This window comes from Podarcis vaucheri (assembly GCF_965113315.1).
Source record: "Podarcis vaucheri genome assembly, chromosome: 3".
In the NCBI taxonomy this organism is placed as follows: Eukaryota; Metazoa; Chordata; class Lepidosauria; order Squamata; family Lacertidae; genus Podarcis; species Podarcis vaucheri.
Window position 1 is genome coordinate 20,707,610 of NC_138761.1, and position 9,523 is coordinate 20,717,132.

Genomic DNA, 9,523 nt, shown 5'->3' on the forward strand with positions numbered 1-9,523 from the left:
GTGCAGGCTTTTATTACACTTGTCCTGCTTTCACAGGACTTCATATGAAATTCTCAGTACACAGTGACAAGTTTAAGACCTGCGTGGCTTTAGATCTGGGATGGGGGGCCTTCCAGATCGCCCATAGCCCCAACCAGCATGCCCAATGGTTTGGTTGGGAATTATGGACATATTATCTTGTAAGTGAATTTAGCAGGGCAGCATAAGTGAAACATGGCATGTTATGGTTGCAAATAGCACCACTTTATTACAGATGCCTGTGGGACGGTTTGACCTCCTTTGTAAATATGTTTCTGGGGTTTTGATTCATTTTGTATTGGATATATGACTAAGCTGATGATAAATGTCCGATAAGTACTGTCAGTGATCTCCTGTACTGCTGTGTGTGGCTGGTGCTTGCAGCACTGTAGTTTAAGGGCAGGTGGGAATTATAAATCTATGAGAAGTAAACTTCAGTGCCCATAATTCTTTGACGGGGGAAATGTACTTTAAAGGTATAGTGTTATTAAACAAAGCGTTGGTCTTTGTTTTGTCTTGAAAGAACACAGTTCATTTTTCAAATACACTCACTCTATATTTTTATTTTATCTAAACCTATTATTATATAGAAATTAACAAAGGAATGTTAAAAAAGCAAATAAGTGGATGACCTAATTTCAATCAGTGTGGTCTTTTACATATACTCATAGGATTCGTGACAGTAAATTGCTCTCGAAACACATTTCTGTCCAATTTTGTCCTCTTAATGGAGAGCTTCAGTCAGCGAGGAAATTCAACGAGAAGGAAATGACTGGCTGATAAATGAACCAAAATCTCTAAGGATTATTGATCATTATCCAAGGAACTCTGGAGAACAGGCCTTTCAAAATAAGGGAACAGTTGTTTAGTGCTCCTTACATACCCTCCAACATTTCTCTGATGAAAATAGGGGTGTCCCATTCCATAATGATAATTTTACTATTTATACCCCACACATCTTACTGGGTTGCCCCAGCCACTCTGGGCTGCTTCCAACATATATAAAAACATAATAAAACATTAAACATTTTTTAAAACAACCTTCCCCATATAGGATTGACTTCAGATGGCTCGGGGGTTGGATAACTCCACACCCTCCAACATTTCTCCAGTGAAAACAGAGACAACCTACCATACTTTCCATCATTTCTCTGATGAAAATAGGGGTGTCCTAAGGAAAAGCGGGACATTCCAGGACCAAATCAGAAACCAGGGTGACTTCTCTAAATCACGGACATCCCTGGAAAATAGAGACACTTCGAGGGTCTGTCCTTATAACTTTTTTTTATTGCGAGTCTACTTAATCTCAACTGCACGGTCTTTCCAGAAGTGCTCTTAAATTTCATTAACTTGAAAGCAAGCATCAAAGTTCAGCAAGTCACTGCTAGTTGATCTCATCAGCACTCATGTGGTGTTAATTTCGAGTGTTAATATGCACATAGGGACCTGCTGATTTGGCCACGTAGGCCCCCATCTACACTGTACATTTAAAGCAATATTGTACTACTTTAAACATTCATGGCTTTCCCAGAGCATCCTGGGAACTAGTTTGTTGAGGGTGCTGAGATTTGTTAGGAGACTCCTCCCCCACTCCCAAGATCTAAAACAGGGGTCCTCAAACTTTTTCAGCAGGGGGCCAGTCTACTGTCCCTCAGACCTTGTGGGGGGCCAGAATATATTTTTGAAGAAAAAATAATGAACGAATTCCTGTGTCCCACAAATAACCCAGAGATGCATTTTAAATAAAAGGACACATTCTACTCATGTAAAAACACGCTGATTCCCGGACCATCCGCGGGCCGGATTGAGAAGGCAATTGGGCCGCATCCAGCCCCCTGGCCTTAGTTTGCCTACCCATGATCTAAAACATCCAGTGTTATTCTGACTGCAGCTTCTCATCCACTCATTTGGGTACTGCCGTTTGCAGTGCTGGAACTGTCCTGGGAAAAATAAGCATGGAACAAATACGTAGTTACTTGTCAGGGAACTGCCATCGGAGCTAGAGGCGGAGGGAAGGCTCCAAAGGGATGCAGGAGAGGGTCCCAGTAGGGAGAGAGGCAGCCCATCTGCTGGGGAAGGAAATCAGCGTAACACCAGTGGAGAAGGGGGGCAGATGGGGGAATCGGAGAGGAGGCTCCAAGACTCTTCGCTGGAGACCAGCGGAGAGAGTACGGGTACTCCGCTGCCCACACCCTCCCTGCACAGAAGACTTCCGCGCAGGGAGAGTAGGAGGAGACTTGGCGTCAAACAACTTTTATGCTGGAAAAGGTTTAAGAAACACCCACTGACGGATTCTGCCAGCGACTGAGACAGTCACGATGCTGGAGGCTGTTCAGTCAGAAAGGGTTTAACCAGGTAACCTCGCCAGCAGTGGCGGCAACGTACGCACGAGAACCCCTAAATCCATTACATTACTATTCTTCTGTAACTAGCCAAGTTAGCTTTAGACACCACAGTGAAATTGCTATTCTGTGGTCTATAGCATTTTGGACTGAGCTTTGCTAAATATTTGTTGCAGCTCTGATGGATGGTCATCTGTCGTGGATCCTTTATTTGAGATTATTGCATTTGCAGGGGTTAGACTAGATGTCCCTTGGGATCCCTTCCAGCTCTACAGTTCTATGACTTTGTGATCCAGAGCACATATGCAACACCTCTAGAGACCAAGGATGGGCAAATATGTGCATTTGGGTTTCTCTCGGTTTCTCAATTTTCCAGCCTTAAATTCAGTTCTCCACATTGAAAGGACCTATATTTCATTATTGCGCTTACAAAGTGGATGGCACAGTGAGTCACATGAAGATGCTTCTCATTAGTGTTGACTGAAGAGCAACTTAACAAGTCAAATGCAAGAGCTCTAGAGGAAAATAAACAGAAGCTTTACCCTACAATGCCAACCATTGTGCATTGTGGGTCATATAACCTTGCTGTTGGTGGTAAGACCAGTACCACAGGTAACATGACACTTTTGCAGCTTCATGTTGAGGCAGGAGATGAAATATTAAGCATTTAGAATCTGGGGGAGTGCAATGCTAAGCACACTTTTGCAAGAATGCAGAATGAGCTAATACAGTTGCATGGCCAGATTTTGAGGGGAAATGTTATGACGGCTAATGCTTCCATAATATTCTCAGTTTTAGCAGATGCAACAGCAGATATCTCTGACACAGAACAATTGTCTCTAGGTGAAAGATTTCTGGAAGAAAGTGATGGGAAGGCCTCTGTACATGAGGGATTCCTTGGGTTCGTTTCAGTCTCAGACCAAATGGACTACACAATCTCATCTGCTTGCTCTGATTCTGATTTAGATCTCAGTAAGTTAGAATACAGGTTGTTCCATCACGGCAGGAAAAGAAGGTAGCAATCAAGCACAAATAAGGGCAATTTCTCTTCAGGTAGCCTTTGTTCACTGCCCATCCCACTGCTAATCTCACTGTAAATGATCTGTAAGTGATGTGTATAATAGAGCTGACACAATTAAAGCTATCATAAAAATTTTCCATGACAGCATCTGAAGATAACATCAAATACTCAATGTACCAGTGTCGTGTAAAACATGGTGGACCCAGAAACACAAGGTTATCCATGCGTTTGCAGAAAGTTACCAAAGTATTTTCTTGCAACTCGAGCAACCATCAAAGCAATGCCGAGAAACGATAACTTTTATATCAGCTGCGTGCATCGATGACACTAACTTTTATTGTTTTGTCTTGTGAACATATTCTTCAGTGCTGGAGACAGTCACACAAGCTCTGCAATCTGTGAAGTTATATGCAATGGAAATGAAAGCACATATACAATAGTTGTTGGGAATTATTATTATTATTTATTTATAAATTATTAATAATAATAATAATAATAATAATAATAATAATTTTTATTTATACCCCGCCCTCCCCAGCCAAGGCCAGGCTCAGAGCGGCTTACAAGCAATAATAAAAACAAGTTGAATGATTACAACTTAAAAACAAAATTAAAATATTGAAACATTAAAATATTAAAATGTAGCCTCATCGCAGGAGGAGAAGGAAAGGAAAACAGAAAGAGAGGGAGGGAATCAAATTGGCTCCAAGCCAAAGGCCAGGCGGAACAACAGTCTTACAGGCCCTGTGGAAAGAAATCAGATCCTGCAGGGCCCTGGTCTCATGAGGCAGAGCGTTCCACCAGGCCGGAGCCAGTGTTGAAAAGGCCCTGGCTCTGGTTGAGGCTAATCTAACTTCCTTAGAGCCCAGGACCACTAGGGTGTTGCTATTTGTGGACCTTGAGGCTCTCCGTGGGGCATACCGGGAGAGGTGGTCCCGTAGGTACGAGGGTCCTAGGTCGTGAAGGGCTTTAAAGGTCAAAAGCAGCACCTTAAATCTGACCCTGTACTCCACCAGGAGCCAGTGCAGCTGGAAAAGCACTGGGTGAATATGCTCCCATGGCAGAGACCCCGTGAGGAGCCTCGCTGCAGCATTCTGCACCCGCTGGAGCTTCTGGGTCAGCTTCAAGGGCAGCACCGCGAAGAGTGAATTACAGTAGTCAAGCCTGGAGGTGACAGTTGCATGGATCACTGTGGTCAGGACGGGGCGGGAAAGGTAAGGGACCAACTGCTTTATGCGGCGAAGGTGGAAAAATGTCGCCTTGGCTGTTGCTGTAACTTGCGCCTCCATGGAAAGGGAGGCGTCAAGGATTACACCCAAACTCTTAACGGAAGGCAATGGCACTAATTGGGTCCCCGCAAGAGAAGGGAGTTGGTCCCTCATCCCCATGCCATCCTGACCCAGCCATAGGACCTCTGTCTTCGAAGGATTTAGTTTCAATCGGCTCCCACGAAACCATCCAGCCACAGCTTCCAAGCATCTGGTCAGTGTGTTCGGGGCCGAGTTGGTGTGGCCATATGGAACAACACATGGAAGCCAGTGAAGACGCTAGGCACAGAGGAAACCTAACTCCCAAATAAGGCTGGCACACACCTGGAAGGTGAATATATATATTAAAGGTGGGATGTGCTGAACTTCAGAGCCGCCCAGAGTGGCTGGGGAAACTCAGTCAGATGCGCGGGATCATCATCATCATCATCATCATCATCAGGTGCATAGCAAAGGCTTTCTTATTCCAGCGGGCATTTTCAGATGCTGTTGGGGTCCCTCTTCACTTTTATTATGAATTTTTATTGTTTTATTCTGTGTGTGTGTTTTAATGTACACTGCTCAAAAATGCCAAACAGTCGAGCAGCATAAATGGCGCTTCCTTTTCCTAGAATCCAGCAACATTTCAGGAAAGATTTTTGCGGTCCTCTGAGGGAAGAAGACAGGCTGCCGCTGGCTCACTGGAGTGTCGACTTATGCCAAGTCAGGTTGGTCATGCAGGACTGCTGAGTCCCAAATTGTTCTCTGATGGCTCTGCTGAGCTCCTGTCAGGCCGACTGGCGCTTCAGAGAATGGCAGGCTCCAAAGATGTGGCCGGAGCAAAATGGAAGAACCGAAGCGACATTTCCCGATACGGAAGTGAAATGTGTGTGTGTGTGTGTTTATATGTGTGTATTTACAAATGTAGCCAGGCTGTTCCACACACACATACAAGATCTCTGCTCTGAGGTAAAGGTGGAATGTTCTAGAAAACAGAACTGTCCAAGTTGGTGGCCGTCCCGAGGAACACAGAAATCTGCCATCCCTCTAGCTGAGTAGTGTCTGCATTAAATCACCAACATTTCAGGCAGGGGATATTCCCTGCCATCTCTTGAGATGCCAGAGGATTGAACCTGATACATCCTCTAGGCCAGCCTTTCTCAACCTATGGGTGCCCAGATGTTGAACTACAACTCCCATCACCCCTAGCTAGCAAGGCCAGAGCTCAGGGATGATGGGAGTTGTAGTCCAACAACATCTGAGAACCGCTGCTGTAGGCCATGGGTAGGCAAACTAAGGCCCAGGGGCCGGATCCGGCCCAATCGCCTTCTCAATCCGGCCTGCAGACGGTCCGGGAATCAGCGTGTTTTTACATGAGTAGAATGTGTCCTTTTATTTAAAATGCGTCTCTGGGTTATTTGTGAGGCCTGCCTGGTGTTTTTACATGAGCAGAATGTGTGCTTTTGTTTAAAATGCATATCTGGGTTATTTGTGGGGCATAAGAATTCATTCATTCCCCCCACCCCCCAAAAAAAATACAGCCCGGCCCCTCGCAAGGTCTGAGGGATAGCCCCCTGCTGAAAAAGTTTGCTGACCCCTGCAGTATAATAAATAATCAATTAACACACAAGATGTAACCGGCTGTACGTTTGAAAAAATAATATATACTATTTATATATATTATTTTTTCAAACGTACAGCCAGTTACATCTTGTGTGTTTACTGCATATGTTTCATGTAACCAGAGGTTTGTTGTTGTTTTGGCCCCTGCTGTGTAGGCAAAGAAGACGCTCCCTCGCTGAGCTGCAGCCCTTTCCTACCGTAGATGTTCTACACAATACTTGTGAGTACTACAGCTGTCATCTTTTTGTTCTGGGTGTCAGAGAGTGGGCTGTTTAAGAAGATGTAATAATACAAAAGAAAATGAGGAGGGCATAATACCCCCTCCACACACCCTTTTCGGTTAGACAGCAATCACTAGCAATTTCCCAGTCGTGGCAACATGCTTCTTTCTCTTGACAGTGTACTAGCGCTGGTTTTTCCACATAATACAATATCCCTGTAATCGTTTTGTGGAAAAGGCTAGGCTAGGGAAACTTTTGCAACTGGGGGCACAGTTAGCTTTTTATAAAATGCATTTTCCTCTCTCTTTGCTTATCTTTTTATTCCTTGCCTATTAACACTTCAGCAGCACATTAGCATTTGTCTGTATGAACTCCTTTAATATTTTTATTTGTTTTTTATGTGCTTTTCATAGAATCGTAGAGTTCGAAGGCCCCCCTAGGGTCATCTAGTCCAACCCCCTGAAATGCAGGAATCTTTTGCCCAATGTGGTGCATGAACCCATAACTCTGGGATTTAAGAGTCTGACTGAGCAACTCCAGCTTATATACTGATGGTTTGTGTTGTATTTTAATGATTTTACTTACTATTTTTATGTTGTGGATTCCTTGGTTTAAAAGAAAAATTAAGTAGTTTATGAATATTTTAAGCAAATTAGCAATTTTTAAGGTGTTATTTTTAACACAAACCTAAATATCATTTAAATGATTATTATTATTATTTATTACATTTGTATAGCACCCTTCATCCATAGATCTCAGGGCAGCTCACAACATAAAAATGCAATATAAAAAAGACAAAATACACGATAAAACTAAAGAACTAAACAAACCCAATTATCCCTCCTCCCACATAAAATAAAGACAACAGTACTATTTGACCTGTGTGTGTTAATACAGATTTTTTTTAGTAACTAAATATTTCTTCATTTCTTTTTAATTTTTTCCTTTTTGTCAAACCCCTGTTGAAAAAGCACAGCAAAGTTCAGCTCCCACATTTGCAGTTTGACCAGTTCAGTGGGAGGAAGAGCTCCCATTTCCAGATTCTTCTAGAGGAGGGCAATGGGGAAGATTTGATAGTGTAGAGAACAAGATGCAGAGGGGTCCCATCCTCCCCATTTGATTTCATTTGCTATCAAGGCTTTCCATGAACTACAAACGCTCAGCACTTTGCATGTTGCAAGAAAAAGCAAATTTGCTGGCAGGCTCAAGTGCCTAGGAAGAGGTGCATATTGAGCAGATGTGAGCCAAAGGTTTGTAGTAGCAACCGGAACAAATCTATTTATTGCGCGAGTGTAGGTTGCCAGGCACAGCCCTGCTGGATGATAAGGCTAATGAGAAATAAAGTGGGGTTTTTATTTTACTTTCTTTCACAATGCTGTGCAAACAATTGCACAGATGGAATGGCATTTGAGGAGAGAGCGAGAGAGCCGGAGCTTTTGTCTTAAAGCATGTCAGGATTCATCTCTTGTGTACGTAGCAAGTGTGTCAATATTTGCAACCCAAGGCATGGTGTACGCGGTATTTGTTGCATTCGTTCCAGACCAGCCGTCACTCGCCTGAAACTTCACACCCTGACCTGTACTCTGCAAATGTCTTTCGCAACACTTGCTGCTGTGCATTGCCTGGACAAGAGTAGATGCCCCCAAAGACATCCTTGAGTCGAGAAAGGTCAAGCTACCTCACACCCAACACTTCCTATTGCTGGCACGAATATTTTCACCCACTTTGCTTGCAAGCTGCAGATCTACCCCATTGCCACCTGCCATCATTTGGAAAGTGACAACAATTACAGTCATACCTCGGATTACAGCCGCTTCAGGTTGCGTTTTTTTGGGTTACGGACCGCCAAAACCCGGAAGTACCGGAACGGGTTACTGCCGGGTTTCGGCACCTGAGCATGCGCAGAAGTGCTAAATCAAGCTTTGCGCATGCGCAGAAGCACTGAATCGCAACCTGTGCATGCGCAGACGCGCAGACATGGGTTGCAAACGCCGTGGGTTGCGAACGTACGTCCCGCACGGATCACGTTCACAACCCAAGCGTCCACTGTAATGGCTTTCTATATACATATATACATACATATACCACTATTCATATGAAAATATCGGAGCACTTTACAACAATGGTATATGAAAACATACCCCCCCCCAAATATTAAAAGTTAAGACCAGAAATCAGCTAACTATTGTGGAAAGGTACATTCTTAATTGCCTGCATAAGCTTAACGGAATGGGAAAGTTTTCTGGAGACATTTAAAAGTAGGAACAGAAGGCGCCTGCTGAATCTCAGTTGGCAGATGACACTCTTGACCCGATGCCTTTGTCCGAAGCCCCTTGAGATACATCACCTAGAGATTTTATTTTATTATAAGTACCTCTACTATTGCTACTACGACTATCCAGGTGAAAAAAAGCTTGCACTTGAAAGCATGGATGTGTAGTAGCCTGCTGAATCTCAGTTGGCAGATGACACTCTTGACCCGATGCCTTTGTCCGAAGCCCCTTGAGATACATCACCTAGAGATTTTATTTTATTACAGTGGTGCCCCGCAAGACGAATGCCTTGCAAGACGGAAAACTCGCTAGACGAAAGAGTTTTCCGTTTTGGAGGTGCTTCGCAAAACGAATCTCCTATGGGCTTGCTTTGCAAGACGAAAATGTCTTGTGAGTTCCTGTGGGTTTTTTCTCCTCCCCCCCTTTTCTAAGCCGCTAAGCCACTTATCAGCTGATCTGATAAGCCGACAAGCCGCTAAAAGCCGCTAATAGCGCTAATTCGCTAATCCGTCAATGGGCTTGCTTTGCAAGATGAAAAAACCGCTAGACGAAGAGAATCACAGAACGGATTCTTTTCGTCTTGCGAGGCACCACTGTATAAGTACCTCTACTATTGCTACTACGACTATCCAGGTGAAAAAAAGCTTGCACTTGAAAGCATGGATGTGTGGCTGATGTAATAGTGATAGAATCACAGAATTGTAGAGGTGGAGGTGACCACAAGGATCATCTAGCCCAACCCCCACAATGCAGGAATTTTTGCCCAACGTGGGGCTTG